Source organism: Gobius niger, assembly GCF_951799975.1.
Source record: "Gobius niger genome assembly, chromosome: 14".
Taxonomy (NCBI): Eukaryota; Metazoa; Chordata; class Actinopteri; order Gobiiformes; family Gobiidae; genus Gobius; species Gobius niger.
The window spans coordinates 29,867,391-29,884,181 of record NC_136865.1 but is presented as its reverse complement, the minus strand read 5'-3'; the positions used below and the strand labels follow the sequence as shown (position 1 = coordinate 29,884,181).

Below are 16,791 nucleotides of genomic sequence, written 5' to 3'. Positions count from 1 at the left end.
AAAATTCAACAAAAATGTGACAAAAATTCAACAAAAATGTGACAAAAATTTTGAAAAAATAAAAAGGTGACACAACACTGCAACAACGCGAGGAAAAAGATCAGCTTTGTGGGTCTTAGCTTTCAAATGAGGTGTTACACAGGCCTATAGCCAAAGAGGACAGCATGCATTTGGTTTAGGCGGGTGATAAGAGGTTAAAGCAGAACTAAGTAACTTGTTTACCTTGATAAATCCTTTCCGTAGTCCCTCTGGGGGTAATACAAGTGTTAATGAGGTAATTGGGGGCCTTTCATCGCCCCCTGGTGTCTCTGGCCAGAAAACCACAATTGCAACTCCTCTGCCACCAGGTCAGAGCCAACAATACACACTAATAGAATCACGAAGAAGAAGCTAACAGGCTAACTGCGGGTTAGCACCACTTAAACAGTATTCACAGCCAAGTTTGACTGAATAAAATTATCTCCATTGTGTAATTGGATGTGCAATATACCGCTTTGTCTTTTCTGTCAGCGTAGGATTTACTCTCACGGACCACATGCTATGACACTTGCAGTGGCGCTTATGGCCTCTAGGGGCATGAGTTACTTAGTGCTGCTTTAAAGAGGGGGTATTCTGCTTTTTTAAGTCACATAGCACCAGTCTATATCACACTACAATGATGACCAAACCTTCTGTTGGTCTGTAAATGCAGTAAATTAGAATAACTGCCTTGTATAAAATGTCTCTCTCAAAATGGCTGTAGTGAATGTCTTGAAATAGGCCTCTGTCTCTTTAAGAACCTCTGAGCCTTTCCGACACGCCCCCTCCACACGCTGTCTGTGGCATCAGTGGGGAGGGGGTTCTGCTGAGGAGCAGTGGTTGGTTACTCGGCTGGTGACGAAAGCTCGGAGGCGTCTCCAGGAGGTGGGGGCGTTCCTAGGAGGACTCAGGCAAACCTATCCCTAAAATGGCCGCCATCAGAGTTTTTACAGATTACTCAAAAATACGTGAATGTGCCAAGGCAACACTTCAGGCATGTTTTTAATGAGGGAATGACATAATAACATGATGTAAAGCTTGAAAAAGTTGATTTTGCATAATAATTTAAGTGATGATGTCATCGCTCCACTGCCAGATCCAACGGAGCTTCAGCCCTATTCTCCAAAACAGGATTTAGCTGATTTGAACCTGCTTTTGAGCCGACCACAGGCTCTTTTCAAACATCTGATCACACAGAAATATTACTTTTACTCTTTCGTAATGCTTTTCTCACATAAATTATCTTTTTTTTTCTTCCAAAACACAATGAAGGCTTATTGTGTAAAAATAAGTCTCCACACTGACCACTGCGCTCCCATATTAATCATCTATATGGGAAAGAACATCAAACATCTGACCCCGAGGATGTGAGAGGAAGAGGAGGAGACTTTACTTCTGGATATCAAACAGAGTGTCTCAGCCTCCCCCTTAGAAGGAGAGAAATTGCATTACTGTAAAGACATTGAAGTATCAGCGTGTCGGATCAGTCCATTAGACGCCGTCTGTGTCAGTAACAAGGTGACGCTGCAGCTGCGCTCGCCCAAAACCAGGTTATTTCACACACAAATCCATCTGCGGCTCGCCTCTAAGTAATGCTTTATGTGGTCCTCCTAACAGAGACCTGATGGAGCTGATGTGTGGGGAACATGCACAAAACAGAGAGAACAGAAGATTCATCTGTTATATTCCTGCTGCGGTTTAGGAAAGTAATGTTTTTGCTTTAACCTCTTGACTTCCACCTGAACGGATCCCATTTCATCCAGTTTGACTTTACCCTAATCGAAAAGCTTCTTGGGGAAAAAAGCACCAAAACAGCCACAAAAATGAGAAGAAAACAAGGATGTAAACGCAACAAAAAAGTGACAAAAATTCAACAAAAATTCAACAAAAATGTGACAAAAACTCAACCAAAAAGTGACAAAAACTCAACAAAAATTCAACAAAAATTCAACAAAAATTCAACAAAAATTCAACCAAAATTCAACCAAAATTCAACCAAAATGTGACAAAAACTCAACCAAAATGTGACAAAAACTCAACCAAAATGTGACAAAAATTCAACAAAAATGTGACAAAAAGTGACAAAAACTCAACCAAAAATGTGACAAAAAATCAACCAAAAAGTGACAAAAATTCAACCAAAAAGTGACAAAAATTCAATAAAAATGCAACAAAAATGTGACAAAAAATGACAAAAATTCAACCAAAATGTGACAAAAATTCAACAAAAATGTGACAAAAACTCAACCAAAAAGTGACAAAAATTCAACAAAAATGTGACAAAAATTGAAAAAAAAAAAACACATAAAAATAGGTGACACAACACAGCAACAATGGGAGGAAAAAGATCAGTTTTGTGGGTCTTAGCTTTCAAATGAGGTGCTACACAGGCCTACATAATAGCCAAAGAGGACAGAATGCATGTGGTTTAGGCGGGTGGTACGAGCTTAAATAGAAATGAAAACCATTTCTCAGTCTCTACTTTTGCCGTCCCGATCCACTAAACATATTTTACGACATCTTTTATTAAATATTCCCCTTTTATCGTAAACCAGGGCCTTTTATTCCGGCTGCTCCCCCTCAGTCTCCATAAACCAGCCCTGGATTAGAGTTTTTATGGCGCCCCGTGGGGATCGGTGCATTGTGGGTAGCCTGTACGGCACAGGAGGTCCAGACGCATGTGTTTGGTCAGATCCATTATGTCGCTGTGAGATCTGTCTCTGATCAAAGCGGGACCGAGTCAGGGCCAGACCCGAGGACCAAACCCAGGACTCTAATCCAAGCACGAACTTTCACTGGACACTTTTGTTCATCTTTGCTGCGTTTTTGTGAGGTTCAGACCTACTGTCAGTATTTTAAAAATGTCCATGGAGAACATCCCTCTTGGTCCTACAGTAACGTAACAGTGATTCTCAATGGGTCAGGAACCAAAAGTGGATCGCGGAACCTTTTTCAGGGGGTCGCTAGTCTAAAGGGACATTTTTTCAATATTTTCCATCTGAAACTGCATGGAATGTCAGTTTTTAAAGGCCTATCTACTGCTTGTTCCATAACAATACAATATTTGGTATGATATATGACAAATAAAGGTTTTATTTGGGTTATTTGGGCCTGCCATCCGAGGGTAACGTTGGGTCCCAACTTGGGAACCACCGATGTAAAAAAAACAGTTCTTTACCTTCTTTACTCCAGTCCAAAAGCTTCTGGAAAAAAGGTGTGAAAATAGCAACAAAACTGAGACGAAAACAATGATGGAAATGTGACAAAAAAGTGAGAAAACATTGGGAAAAAAGTGACGAAAAAATTGATGTAAAAGTGGCAAAAATGTCACAAGAAATTGACGAAAAAATGACAAAAATGTGACAAAAATGTGACAAAAAATTGACGAAAAAATGACAAAAATGTAACAAAAAATGACAAAAATGTGACAAAAAATTGACAAAAAAATAACCAAAAATGTGACCAAAAATTGACGAAAAAATGACAAAAATGTGACAAAAATTGACGAAAAAATGACAAAAATGTGACAAAAAATAACAAAAATGTGACAAAAAATTGACGAAAAAATGACAAGAAATGTGACAAAAAATGACGAAAAAATGACAAAAATGTGACAAAAAATAACAAAAATGTGACAAAAAATGACAAAAATGTGACAAAAAATAACAAAAATGTGACAAAAAATAACAAAAATGTGACAAAAAATGACAAAAATGTGACAAAAAATAACAAAAATGTGACAAAAAATTGACGAAAAAATTACAAAAAATGTGACAAACAATTGACGAAAAAATGACAAAAATATGACAAAAATGTGACAAAAATGTGACAAAAATGTGACAAAAATTGATGAAAAAATGACAAAAATGTGACAAAAATGTGACAAAAATGTGACAAAAATGTGACAAAAAATGGACAAAAAAATGGACAAAAATGTGACAAAAATGTGAAAAAAAATGATGAAAAAATGACATAAATGTGACAAAAATGTGACAAAAATGTGACAAAAAATTTACAAAAATGTGACAAAAAATGACAACCCCCATGAGCTGCCACTCAACCCCCATGAGCTGCCACCTTAACGTGGTGGGGTTGTTTGAGTACCCGAATGACCCGAGGAGCTATGTTGTCTGGGGCTTTATGCCCCTGGTAGGGTCTCCCATGGCAAACAGGTCCGAGGAGACGGGTCAGACGAAGAGCAGCTCACAAGACTCCTATGGACAATGAAAGAACAAGGACCGTGACGCCGCCCGGCATGGCGCAGCCGGGGCCCCACCCTGGAGCCAGGCCTGGGGTTGGGGCTCGAACTCGAGCGCCTGGTGGCCGGGCCTTTGCCCACGGGGCCCGGCCGGGTACAGCCCGAAGAGACGGCGTGGGCCCGCCCTCCTGTGGACTCACCACCCGCAGAGGGATCCGTAGGGGTCGGGTGCAGAGAGGACTGGGTGGCAGTCGAGGCCGGGTGCCTCGACGACCTGGTCCACATGCGCAGCTTCTGGCGTTCGGGACATGGAACGTCACCTCGCTGGGGGGGAAGGAGCCTGAGCTTGTGCGGGAGGTTGAGAGATACCGGCTAGATATAGTCGGGCTCACCTCCACGCACAGCTTGGGTTCCGGATCCCAACTCCTGGAGAGAGGCTGGACTCTCCATTTTTCTGGAGTTGCCCGCGGGGAGAGGCGGCGGGCTGGGGTGGGTTTGCTCATATCCCCCCAGCTCAGCCGTCACGTGTTGGAGTTCACCCCGGTGGACGAGAGGGTCGCGTCCCTACGCCTTCGGGTCGGGGACAGGTCTCTCACCGTTGTCTCGGCCTACGGGCCCAACATCGGTGCAGAGTACCCGGCCTTCTTGGAGTCCCTGGGAGGGGTACTAGATAGTGCTCCGACTGGGGACTCCACTGTTCTGCTGGGGGACTTCAACGCCCACGTGGGTAACGACAGTGAGACCTGGGAGGGAGTGATTGGGAGGAACGGCCTCCCCGATCTGAACCCGAGTGGTGTTCTGTTATTGGACTTCTGTGCTAGTCACGGTTTGTCCATAACGAACACCATGTTCGAGCACAAGGGTGTCCATAAGTGCACGTGGCACCAGGACACCCTAGGCAGGAGGTCGATGATCGACTTTGTAGTTGTGTCGTCTGACCTCCGGCCGCGTGTCTCGGACACTCGGGTGAAGAGAGGGGCTGAGCTGTCAACTGATCACCACCTGGTGGTGAGCTGGATCCGCTGGCAGGGGAGGAAGCCGGTCAGACCTGGCAGGCCCAAGCGTGTTGTGAGGGTCTGCTGGGAACGTCTGGCGGATCCCTCTGTCAGTGGGGTCTTCAACTCCCACCTCCGGAAGAGCTTCACCCAGATTCCGGGGGAGGCGGGGGACATGGAGTCCGAGTGGACCATGTTCTCCTCCTCCATTGTCGATGCGGCTGCTCGTAGTTGTGGCCGTAAGGTCTCTGGTGCCTGTCGCGGCGGCAATCCCCGAACCCGGTGGTGGCGCCCGGAAGTAAGGGATGCCGTCAAGCTGAAGAAGGAGTCCTACCTGGCCTTGTTGGCTTGTGGGACTCCTGAGGCAGCTGAGAGGTACCGGCAGGCCAAGCGTGCTGCGGCTCGGGCGGTCGCAGAGGCAAAAACTCGTGTCTGGGAGGAGTTCGGGGAGGCCATGGAGGAAGACTATCGGTCGGCCTCGAAGAGATTCTGGCAAACCGTCCGGCGCCTCAGGAGGGGGAAGCAGTGCTTCACCAACACTGTTTACAGTGCGGGTGGGGGGCTGCTGACCTCGACTGGGGATGTCGTCGGGCGGTGGAAGGAGTACTTCGAGGACCTCCTCAATCCCGTCGTCACGTCTTCCAATGAGGAAGCAGAGGCTGGGGGCTCGGAGGTGGGCTCGCCCATCACCGGGGCTGAAGTCACCGAGGTGGTGAGAAAGCTCCTCGGTGGCAAGGCTCCGGGGGTGGATGAGATTCGCCCTGAGTACCTTAAGTCTCTGGATGTTGTAGGACTGTCTTGGCTGACACGTCTCTGCAACATCGCGTGGCGGTCGGGGACAGTGCCCCTGGATTGGCAGACCGGGGTGGTGGTCCCACTCTTTAAGAAGGGGGATCGGAGGGTGTGTTCCAATTACAGAGGAATCACCCTCCTTAGCCTCCCCGGTAAGGTCTACTCCAGGGTGCTGGAGAGGAGGATCCGGCCGATAGTTGAACCTCGGATCCAGGAGGAACAATGCGGTTTTCGTCCTGGTCGTGGCACACTGGACCAACTCTATACCCTCCGTCGGGTGCTTGAGGGTTCATGGGAGTTCGCCCAACCAGTCCACATGTGTTTTGTGGATCTGGAGAAAGCGTTCGACCGCGTCCCTCGTGGTGCCCTGTGGGGGGTGCTCCGGGAGTATGGGGTCCGGGGCCCTCTGTTAAGGGCTGTCCGTTCCCTGTATGACCGCAGCAGGAGCTTGGTTCGCATTGCCGGCAGTAAGTCAGACCTGTTCCCGGTGCGTGTTGGTCTCCGCCAGGGCTGCCCTGTGTCACCGGTTCTGTTCATTACTTTTATGGACAGAATTTCTAGGCGCAGCCAGGGGCCGGAGGGTGTCCGGTTTGGGAGCCTCAGAGTCTCATCTCTGCTGTTTGCGGATGATGTTGTTCTGATGGCTTCAACGAACCAGGACCTTCAGCGCGCTCTGGGACGGTTTGCAGCCGAGTGTGTAGCGGCCGGGATGAGAATCAGCACCTCCAAATCCGAGGCCATGGTTCTCCACCGGAAAAAGGTGGCTTCCCCTCTTCAGGTCGGTGGGGAGTCCTTGCCTCAAGTGGAGGAGTTCAAGTATCTCGGGATCTTGTTCACGAGTGAGGGACGGATGGAGCGTGAGATGGACAGACGGATCGGTGCGGCGTCAGCAGTGATGCGGTCGCTGTATCGGTCTGTCGTGGTGAAGAGGGAGCTGAGTCGGAGGGCAAAGCTCTCGATTTACCGATCGATCTACGTTCCCACCCTCACCTATGGTCATGAGATTTGGGTAATGACCGAAAGGACAAGATCGCGAATACAAGCGGCCGAAATGAGTTTCCTTCGCAGGGTGGCTGGGCGCACCCTCCGAGATCGGGTGAGGAGCTCAGCTACCCGGGAGGAGCTCGGAGTAGAGTCGCTGCTCCTTCACGTCGAAAGGAGCCAGCTGAGGTGGCTCGGGCATCTGTTCCGGATGCCTCCTGGTCGCCTCCCGCGGGAGGTGTTCCAGACATGTCCTAGTGGGACAAGGCCTCGTGGAAGACCCAGGACACGGTGGTGGGACTATGTCTCCGAGCTGGCCTGGTGTCGCCTCGGGGTCCCCCCAGAACAGCTGGAGGAGGTGTGTGTGGACCGGGAAGTTTGGGCATCTCTGCTGAGACTGCTGCCCCCGCGACCCGGCCCCGGATAAAGCGGAAGAAAATGGATGGATGGATGGGTGACAAAAAATTGACGAAAAAATGATAAAAATGTGACAAAAAATTTACAAAAATGTGACAAAAATGTGACAAAAACATGACAAAAATGTGACAAAAATTGACGAAAAATAACAAAATGTGACAAAAAATTGATGAAAAAATTACAAAAATGTGACAAAATGTGACTAAAAATTTACTAAAATGTGACAAAAAATGTACGAAAAAATGACAAAAATGTGACAAATATTTACGAAAAAATTTACGAAAAAATGACAAAAATGTGACAAAATATTGACGAAAAAATGACAAAAATGTGACAAAAAAATGATGAAAATGTGACAAAAAATTTACAAAAAAATTACAAAAATGTGACAAAAATGAGTTGAATACCCAACATAAAAATAATGGAATAAAAATCAGATGCCGTGAGGAAAAATATCCTCTTGGTTCAGGTGGGAGTTAAGATGTTAAATGCTAGTATTTTCTACAGCAGAAATGAAAGTACAAATCAGTTTAAATCCATCCATCTTCTTCCACTTGTCCGTTACCGGGTCGTGGAGGAAACTGTTGGAGCTGCACCAGTCCCTTACGGCTCCTTCCGCAGGTGTTGGGTCCACGGCAGGTCGGCCTTTGCCCTGGGAGACCCGACCAGTGGCTCGAAGCCCCCGACAACAGAGCTCCCAGGATCGTTCGGGTGCTCAAACCCCTCCACCACGTTAAGGTGGTTGTTCGAGGAGGGGATCAGTTTAGATTAATGTTTTTAAAATAATCAGAAGCATTAGCAAAAAGTAATAAGTTCTCAGCACAATTACGACTCATAAAATGACAGAAAGCAGAAAACCTTCTCACTCAGGCCGTGTCTCCCTGGCCGTTTCATCTCGGGACGTCCCGGATGGATTGGGTCCCAGGGGAAGTTGGATTCTCCACATCAGAGAGGGAGGTGGGACCGCTCAGAGAGGCCCCCGGGGGAAGGAAGGCTGATTAATTTGAAATCCATAAAATCAGGAGCGACTAATGATGGGATTTCACTGCGGGACAAGACGGGAACATCCACACGAGAAGAAGACGGGAAACTCTCAGTGATGTGGTCGTGTTTCAGGGCACTTTTATTTAAATCGCCAAAGTAAGACCGCACGTGTCAGGATGAAACTGTAATCGATCTATTTGAACTGTTATGAATAATTACCGTAAACTCAAGGGCATCTAGGACCAGGCCTTTATTGGAACCAGGCCACAATTAGAGACAGGCCTTTATTTCTATTTGAGCAAAACGGACGACCAGGAAAATGAAGAAAAACGAGACTTGTGTCCATTTGCACCTAAAATATTAGGTTCATTTATTAATTAACATTTCAAACCCTCTCCCAGCGGCTGGAACATTGACGCCTTTTATTTTGTCGGGACAACAGGAAGTGTTTCGTTGCTGTTAGCGGAGCATTGACATCAATGTCACTGCAGGTTTCTGTTTCATTTTTACTGCGGACCGGATTATTTGTTATCTTGTGTAAAAGGCGAGTTTAGACGGAGCGTTTGTGTTTGTGATCGATCATGAGACTGACCCGAGAGAAGACGAGACGCTCGCGCTGATGGGAGGAGTTATTTTGAGGCGTGGTACTGACCTGCACACGGAGCAGCTGGACGTGCTTTGAAGACGCGACGGTGACTTTATTAAAACCCTGGAGGGTCACACAACATTTGTTTCTTGCCCTGTTTCCAAATATCGTCACAGGAGGTTTGAAAAGTGGCTAAATCTGTCAAAGTTACGCTCGCATCAGCTCCTCCACAGCGTCCCCCATCGGCCCGGGTTCCCGTTTGTTTACTTCCTGCACGTGAGTTTTCATTTACACCAGTATGAGACAAATTCCTAACATGGGGAATATTTCTACCGCTATAGTTTCTAATGAAAGCCCCGGCCAGTTTTAGAGACCGGCTTTAATTTGCCTCCGCCAGACGCGAACCCGGCCTCTGTCAGAGACCCGGCCGGTAATGGAATACAGGCCAGTATTAGAGAATTTACGGTATTATAATCTACAGTGACCGGAAGCTCCACATTTCTGTGTTAAACTCCTGTTCCATGGATAAAAAACATTCAATATAAGGCAAAAAGATGTATTGGACTTTAGGAGCATCAACTTAGTGGACATGTTTGGGGTTGATGAACAAGAGCACCCATGTAGGGGGGAAAGCCCCGCACATCCAGGGCAGCTGTGGCTACATAGGCTTCCTGGAGTGAAAGAATAATGCAAAGTGAAAGGTCTTAAAACCAGTGTATTGTTCTTCTTCGTCAGAGCCCAAACTCCGAACACTGGGCCGTCGCCCCCCAGGAAGCTGTAGACCTGCAATAAAAGGCACCGTGCCCATAAACGACCATAGATATAATTACGACTCGATCAAAACGTAATGACTGCTCGGCCCCAGAGTGCTGTAACTCCTGGAGCTGCAGCTGAAGTGAAGCTGCCCGAGTTCCCGGCGTTTCCGCGGCGTTCTCAGACGAGCTCCGTGACGGTAATGGGCCATCGCTTAGCCTCGTTTGGCCTGTCGTCTCCAGCTGCGCGGCCCCCGGCTCCGGCTGCTCCTCCGCCTGTGTGAGCCTGTGTTCGTGTGTGTGGGGCTGACGGAGGAGCGGCTGATGGAGGCAGTAATTACAGGCTCGCTGTCCCCGAAAACGAGCGGCGGATCTGGGCCAGGTGCTGTCACAGGTGCCCCCTTCACTCGCTCCCACCGAGGGGCCACACGCCTCAGCCGCCTCAGCCGCCTCCAGAGCTGATTCTTCTTGTTGCATTTGGATTAATATCGCACTTGTTCATATGGATTCCACTTGACATAAAATGCATTTAATTTTTTCAAGTAAAAAAAGAAAAGAAAATCCTGAACCCACTGCGTGTAGGTGGGTGGCAGAGGATCTTTCCATTTGAATGAAATCATTTGATGGACCAAAGGTGAAATAAAGGCAATGGAGGCAAGGAGATCTAGGGCCAGATCTTGTGACTGAACTCTGAACGCAACATAGTACACGCGTGATCTTGCATGTGGCGCAGGTTTTGCGCTAAAGGCTGCGCCTCTAGGGAGAGGGCGTTATTTATGAAAAAGAGGCCGACTGAGGCGTGGTTCATTACAAGCAGCACAACTCTTCTATAGCAACCTTCACATTATGTTCCTCATTACGTCGCGCTGCCTTGTCTTCTTCCTTAGAATCGACGTCAAATTGAAATCAAAAGTGTAGTTTCCTTGAAAAGTCTGTTTGAGCGTCGGTTACACACGGGTTTACTTTGATACAGTAGATCAACACACACACCCCAACACCAAAACAACAACAGTTTTCCATAAATAAACCACACATGCCTCAAGTGCCACAACACCAGGTCTGATCTGAGTTTTTAGGAGACATTTCCATCGTGTGTCAGTCTTTACCTCCTGATGATGATGATCCTTGTGTAGCCACAGCTCAGTCCAAAAGAAAGAAGCGCATTTTAGAGGGAGCAGAGCAACTTTTTTTTTTTTTTCCAATTCAGCCGCTCCAAGAATCCTGCCACTGTAGCTCAAATGTTCCAATACGCTACAGTTTTCTTGCAACTGCTGCATAACTCTGCAACTCCTCCACAGCCGATATAACAGTGTCTGATCAATTAAATCCTCTGCATTTCGTAACTTTGCGCATTCAAGCGGAGTCCAACGCACGGCTGCTGCCTCTCTGTCCCGCCCGCTCGTCTTGGATCTGCAGCAGCGGAGGGACAGTTTTATTTCTTTAATCTTTATTAAACATTGCGCGCTGCATCATGCATGTTACGCGTTTACATGAGAACCCCCCCTCTCGAAACCCACCGCCTTCCGCAGGTCTGGGGAAAGCATGGGGAGGGGGCGGCACCACAACATCACAATGCGAGTCTGTCCCCCCTCCTGTCCTGCCCACTTTTTGCGCCAGGTATGACACTGAAGATTGCAAGGAGCGCCACCCGTCTGCGCAGTCGTCTGCTCTACAGCCTGCGCTATGAACCACAAGATCTGGTCCCTAGACTCCAAACGACTCTGTGAGATCTCCTTGGTATCTGATAGGTCTTGGAGACACTGCAGGGACGTCACAGAAACGTTTCACAGGTTGAGGACAACAAATAGTGTTCGTAACGTTGCCACAGCTGCTGGAGACCATGTAGACCTCTCAGAGACCAAGCAGAGACTCAAGAAGTCGAACCTGTTTGTTTTCACCGAGACTACCTGGATACTCACCTTATCTCCAGGGGACGTCTCCGTGACCAGCGGCGACTCTCGTCTCCAACTAGTCTCCAGGCTGTTGAGATAAATACTTATATGCGCAATTAATCAGAGTTGCGGAGATGTTGTGGAGTCTCTCTCCGGGGAGGCCCTTTACGCAGCAATGTTGTTAAATGTGCTTCATAAATAATCTTGACCTTTAACGCCCACAATCCATTTAGCAGCTGTAGAAACACTTCATTAGTCAAGTGCATTCATCACAGCTGCTAACCACGACTGCAAGTTTGTTTGTCATTCCCACTGCTGCCAGCAGGGGGTCCTGTTATGACCCCCGGCTCGTGAGGCCGCGACGAAGAAGAGGGGCAGGACGCAAACAGAGTTTTAAGCCCGTACTAGGCATTTATTATCTCTAAAAAAAAGGATAGGTTGACAACATGGATCTATTAAATGCTCTAGTATAGGCCGGGGCCTTTATTTACTCAAGGGCATCTAGGACCAGGCCTTTATTGGAACCAGGCCACAATTAGAGACAGGCCTTTATTTCTATTTGAGCAAAACGGACGACCAGGAAAACGAGATTTGTGTCCATTTACACCTAAAATATTAGGTTTATTTATTAATGAACTTTGCAAACCCTCTCCCAGCGGCTGGAACATTGACGTTTTTACCGCGGACCGGATTATTTGTTGTTATCTTGTGTAAAAGGCGAGTTTAGACGGAGCGTTTGTGTTTGTGATCGACCATGAGACTGACCCGAGAGAAGACGAGACTCTCGCGCTGATGGGAGGAGTTATTTTGAGGCGTGGGACTGACCTGCACACAGAGCAGCTGGACGTGCTTTGAAGATGCGATGGAGACTTTATTAAAACCCTGGAGGGTCACACAACTCTCCCCCGTTTCCAAATATAGCCACAGGAGGTTTGAAAAGTGGCTAAATCTTTGTCAAAGTTACGCTCGGATCAGCTCCTCCACAGCGTCCCCCTCGGCCCGGGTTCCCGTTTGTTACTTCCTGCACATGAGTTTTCATTTAACATGGGGAATATTTCTACCGCTATAGTTTTTAATAAAAGCCCCGGCCTGTTTTAGAGACCGGCTTTAATTTGCCTCCGTCAGCCGCGAACCCGGCCTCTGTTAGAGACCCGGCCGCTAATGGAACACAGGCCAGTATTAGAGAATTTACGGTAAGTTATTTTAAATGTAAAATGGTTAAAATGATTCTATCGAAACTCTCCAAACAGAAGAACTGCATAAATTACAAAACAAATATCTCCAGAAATCAGCAACACTCTATGTCAAAAATCCTGAAATATCCCTTTAAGCTCTGACTGATTAAAACTAAGATGTTGACGGAGAAAACTAGCCAGAAAGTGTTGTGAAAAGTTGCAGCGTCTCGCCTTAAACCTTCGACATGAAATAAAAGCCATTACAAAAACTGTTTTAGAATCTTGCGCACATGGCCGGCTTTGACAATGACCAAATGATTAATCCCCACCCTTTAATGATGATCAAAGTGGACGTGATTGGACAGCACAGTGACCTCCTCTCTCCGTTCTCTCCGACGGCGGCGCAGATGGTCCTCTCGCGGAAAAACGTCTCCTACCGTCGGAGCTGTCAGCGCGCGAGAGTTTTCCCGATCGCCTGTGCATAATAACTAGGTTTAAACGCAGCGTGGTATCCGTGACGATCTTCGCAGGCGAGTCGGGGAAGTGTTTAAGACGGGAGGCGAGGAGACGAGCGGCGGCGAAGTGTGAGGAGCGAGGTGGGCGTCGGAGAACGAGTCGATAAAAATAACAATGTGTGAGAGAGAGAGTCGCGACAGCCGGTGTCTGCCATTGTGTTGATCCTGTCCCTCTTTATGATGCGACTGGGAGGGTTTTGTTTTACCCAGAACGTTGGAGTGGACGATGAGGCTAAAGTGTCTGTTTCATGTGTGACCGAGTGAGGGGTCGAGCTGGTGGAACAAGGACTGAGTCAGGGAACTCCGATCTACCGCAAATGCTCTAATATAGGCCGGGGCCTTTATTTACTCAAGGGCATCTAGGACCAGGCCTTTATTGGAACCAGGCCACAATTAGAGACAGGCCTTTTTTTCTATTTGAGCAAAACGGACGACCAGGAAAATGAAGAAAAACGAGATTTGTGTCCATTTGCACCTAAAATATTAGGTTCATTTATTGATTAACATTTCAAACCCTCTCCCAGCGGCTGGAACATTGAAGCCTTTTATTTTGTCGGGACAACAGGAAGTGTTTCGTTGCTGTTAGCGGAGCTTTGACATCAATGTCACTGCAGGTTTCTGTTTCGTTTTTAGCGCGGACCGGATTATTTGTTGTTATCTTGTGTAAAAGGCGAGTTTAGACGGAGCGTTTGTGTTTGTGATCGATCATGAGACTGACCCGAGAGAAGACGAGACGCTCGCGCTGATGGGAGGAGTTATTTTGAGGCGTGGGACTGACCTGCACACGGAGCAGCTGGACGTGCTTTGAAGACGCGATGGAGACTTTATTAAAACCCTGGAGGGTCACACAACATTTGTTGTTTGCCCTGTTTCTAAATATAGTCACAGGAGGTTTGAAAAGTGGCTAAATCTGTGTCAAAGTTACGCTCGGATCAGCTCCTCCGCAGCGTCCCCCTCGGCCCGGGTCGTTTGTTTACTTCCTGCACGTGAGTTTTCATTTACACGAGTATGAGACAAATTCCTAACATGGGGAATATTTCTACCGCTATAGTTTCTAATAAAAGCCCCGGCCTGTTTTAGAGACCGGCTTTAATTTGCCTCCGCCAGCCGCGAACCCGGCCTCTGATAGAGACCCGGCCGCTAATGGAATACAGGCCAGTATTAGAGAATTTACGGTATATTCACCCCGCAATCCTTCCGCAGTCAACCTTTCACGTTCTGTATCCTTTCAGACATGGGTGATTTTACCTTATTTATCCTTTTTATTATCATTATTTCTTTTCATGTATGTACGTTCTGCGATCTTTGTGCCCGTGGAAAAGCTTGGTCGCTTCTAGCTTCACCCCTTTTGGAGCCAACATATAGGAATATGTTGGAAGAGGCCAAATGCTAACAACATCATTTTTGCGTGACTGAGCGCACTCACAAAGACCAGACAGGTACACATCAACTCGTCTAAGCTCTGGTAACAACATATCTCAGTATGGAAAATCAGTGGCCTGTTCCTTTAATGTTCGATGCCGCCCTGTGAGGAAACTCCTGTTGTGATGTTGGTCTTTACAAAACCATTGATTGATTGATTTCAGCAGCACAAACAACTCATGGCCACGGCACAACTTTTATATCACCAAAAACTCAGAGTTTAATTGAGTCACTGACTGAGTCTGGAGTCTTCTCTCCGCTTTCTCCTCCGTCTCGTGGTTGATGATCCATCTCCTTTTCTTATTAAATCCAAAGAGCTCCAGTTTTATGGAATAAACTCCCAGCCCACGTTAAAGAAGCAGACACAGTCCCTACATTTAAGACTAGGCCCAAAACGTACCTTTTCGAATTAGCTTATAATCAGGTCAGTTTGGTAAAGCTCTGACCCACAGCCTGAAGTAAAGCTGCCTCAGGAGAAACACTGCTGTGGGAAGTACAGTCCACTGAGCGCTGTCCTCTTCCTCTTACTGCAGACTTTGTCTTATCATGATACCATACCATACCATACCAACTTTATTTATAAAGCACTTTAAAAACTGTACAGTTGGCCAAAGTGCCGCACACAGAAACAGATACAAATATTTACAGTAAAAAAAATATGAGGTAAGAAGTACAACAACAGCAGCAATCTCAATTTGCATTAAACGCCAGAGAAAAAAGGTGCGTTTTTAGGAGAGATTTAAAAACAGGAAGGGACTGGGCCTGTCTAATCTCTAAACGCAGCTGGTTCCACAGCCGCGGGCCAGCAACAGAGAAGGCCCGATCTCCCCAAAGTTTGCGCTTGGTTTTTGGGACAACCAGTTGCAGCTGATCCGCTGACCTGAGAGCACGAGAGGTGATACAATACTTAATTTATCTGTAGTCTGTTCATCACTATCACATGGTGTCTCCTGTCCCACTCCCCCTCGGGAGTGCCTGTCTAGATCGAACGGAGGAACCTGGGTGAACGGAGGAACCCTACATTCTGGAATCTGAGGACTGGATGGTCTGTGATCTTGGCCCGTCTGCTGAGGGATCCTTCGGCCCTGGGTCTCTATAGCCTGTCCGTCCATGGGAGTGGATCTCTCCTTCTGTGGTTCTCCCCAAGGTTTCTCTTTTCTCCTGCCAGGTTTTTGAGTTTTTCCTTGCCGTGCTGGAGAATCTAAGGACAGGGGACCCGCGCCGCTCGTCGCTACCTCCTATTGGACATTGTATTTGCCTGGATTCACCTGAACTTTGAATTGTCATATTTATTGGTCTGTTTTATTGCCTTAATGTTTGGTGCAGCCCTGTGAGGCAACTTCTGTTGTGATATTGGGCTATACAAAACCATTAAACTTAACTTAAACTTAAACCAATTGGGAGATGCATGTTCCCCATGTTCACAAACAGAGCCCTATATTTTCTGATCTGGTGTCGCAGGAGAAATGAAGCGGTAAAGACGACAGAGTGAGTTTGCTCTGAGACTGCTCTCTCAGTCGTTACGTGTGAACCCCCTGACCTTCTATAATCGCACTAAATCCAGTCATGTAGTGCGGACCCCCCCTTCTTCATAAAATCGTTTAAGACTGGAACAATCGTGTGGTGCGTGCTGACCTTTAGTTTTAATGTCAGAGTAAAAAACAGAGCCCAAACCCCCCCTTACGATGCTTATTTTATGATGTTTAGTTGAGCATCGCTTCACTCCCTCGTCTTCCCCACACTTATTTATCCACAAACGCTGGCATGTTTGGTATCCACGTGTAGCAGGAAAGGCTGTAACCGAGATGGCGCTTTAATCCAAATATGCTCAGAGACGACAGTGACAAAAAAGGAGACGGCGATGTTTGGTTTTCCTTCCACTCTTGTAAAAACATCTCTAATTGAAGCAACAGTTCCACATTTCTGTCTCTACATTTGATTATTTTCCCTTTCCACCTGCAGCGTCTCATCGTAATAAAGGAGCCGGAACAGTAATAATTGCAGAGCTTTGTACGGCGCCGAGGAGGTCTTTTAGGGACATCTGGCAGCAAAGGTGCAGATGAT

General features: G+C 47.1%; 1 long non-coding RNA gene across 1 annotated transcript in view; it reads right to left on the bottom strand.

Moving 5' to 3' along the window:
* Nucleotides 1-204: 204 nt before the first annotated feature.
* Nucleotides 205-16,791, bottom strand: part of LOC306973998 — an 818,053-nt gene continuing 801,466 nt past the window's right edge. The window contains exon 3 of the long non-coding RNA XR_013793592.1: nt 205-248. This is a non-coding gene — a long non-coding RNA (uncharacterized lncRNA). The remainder of the gene's footprint in view (nt 249-16,791) is intronic.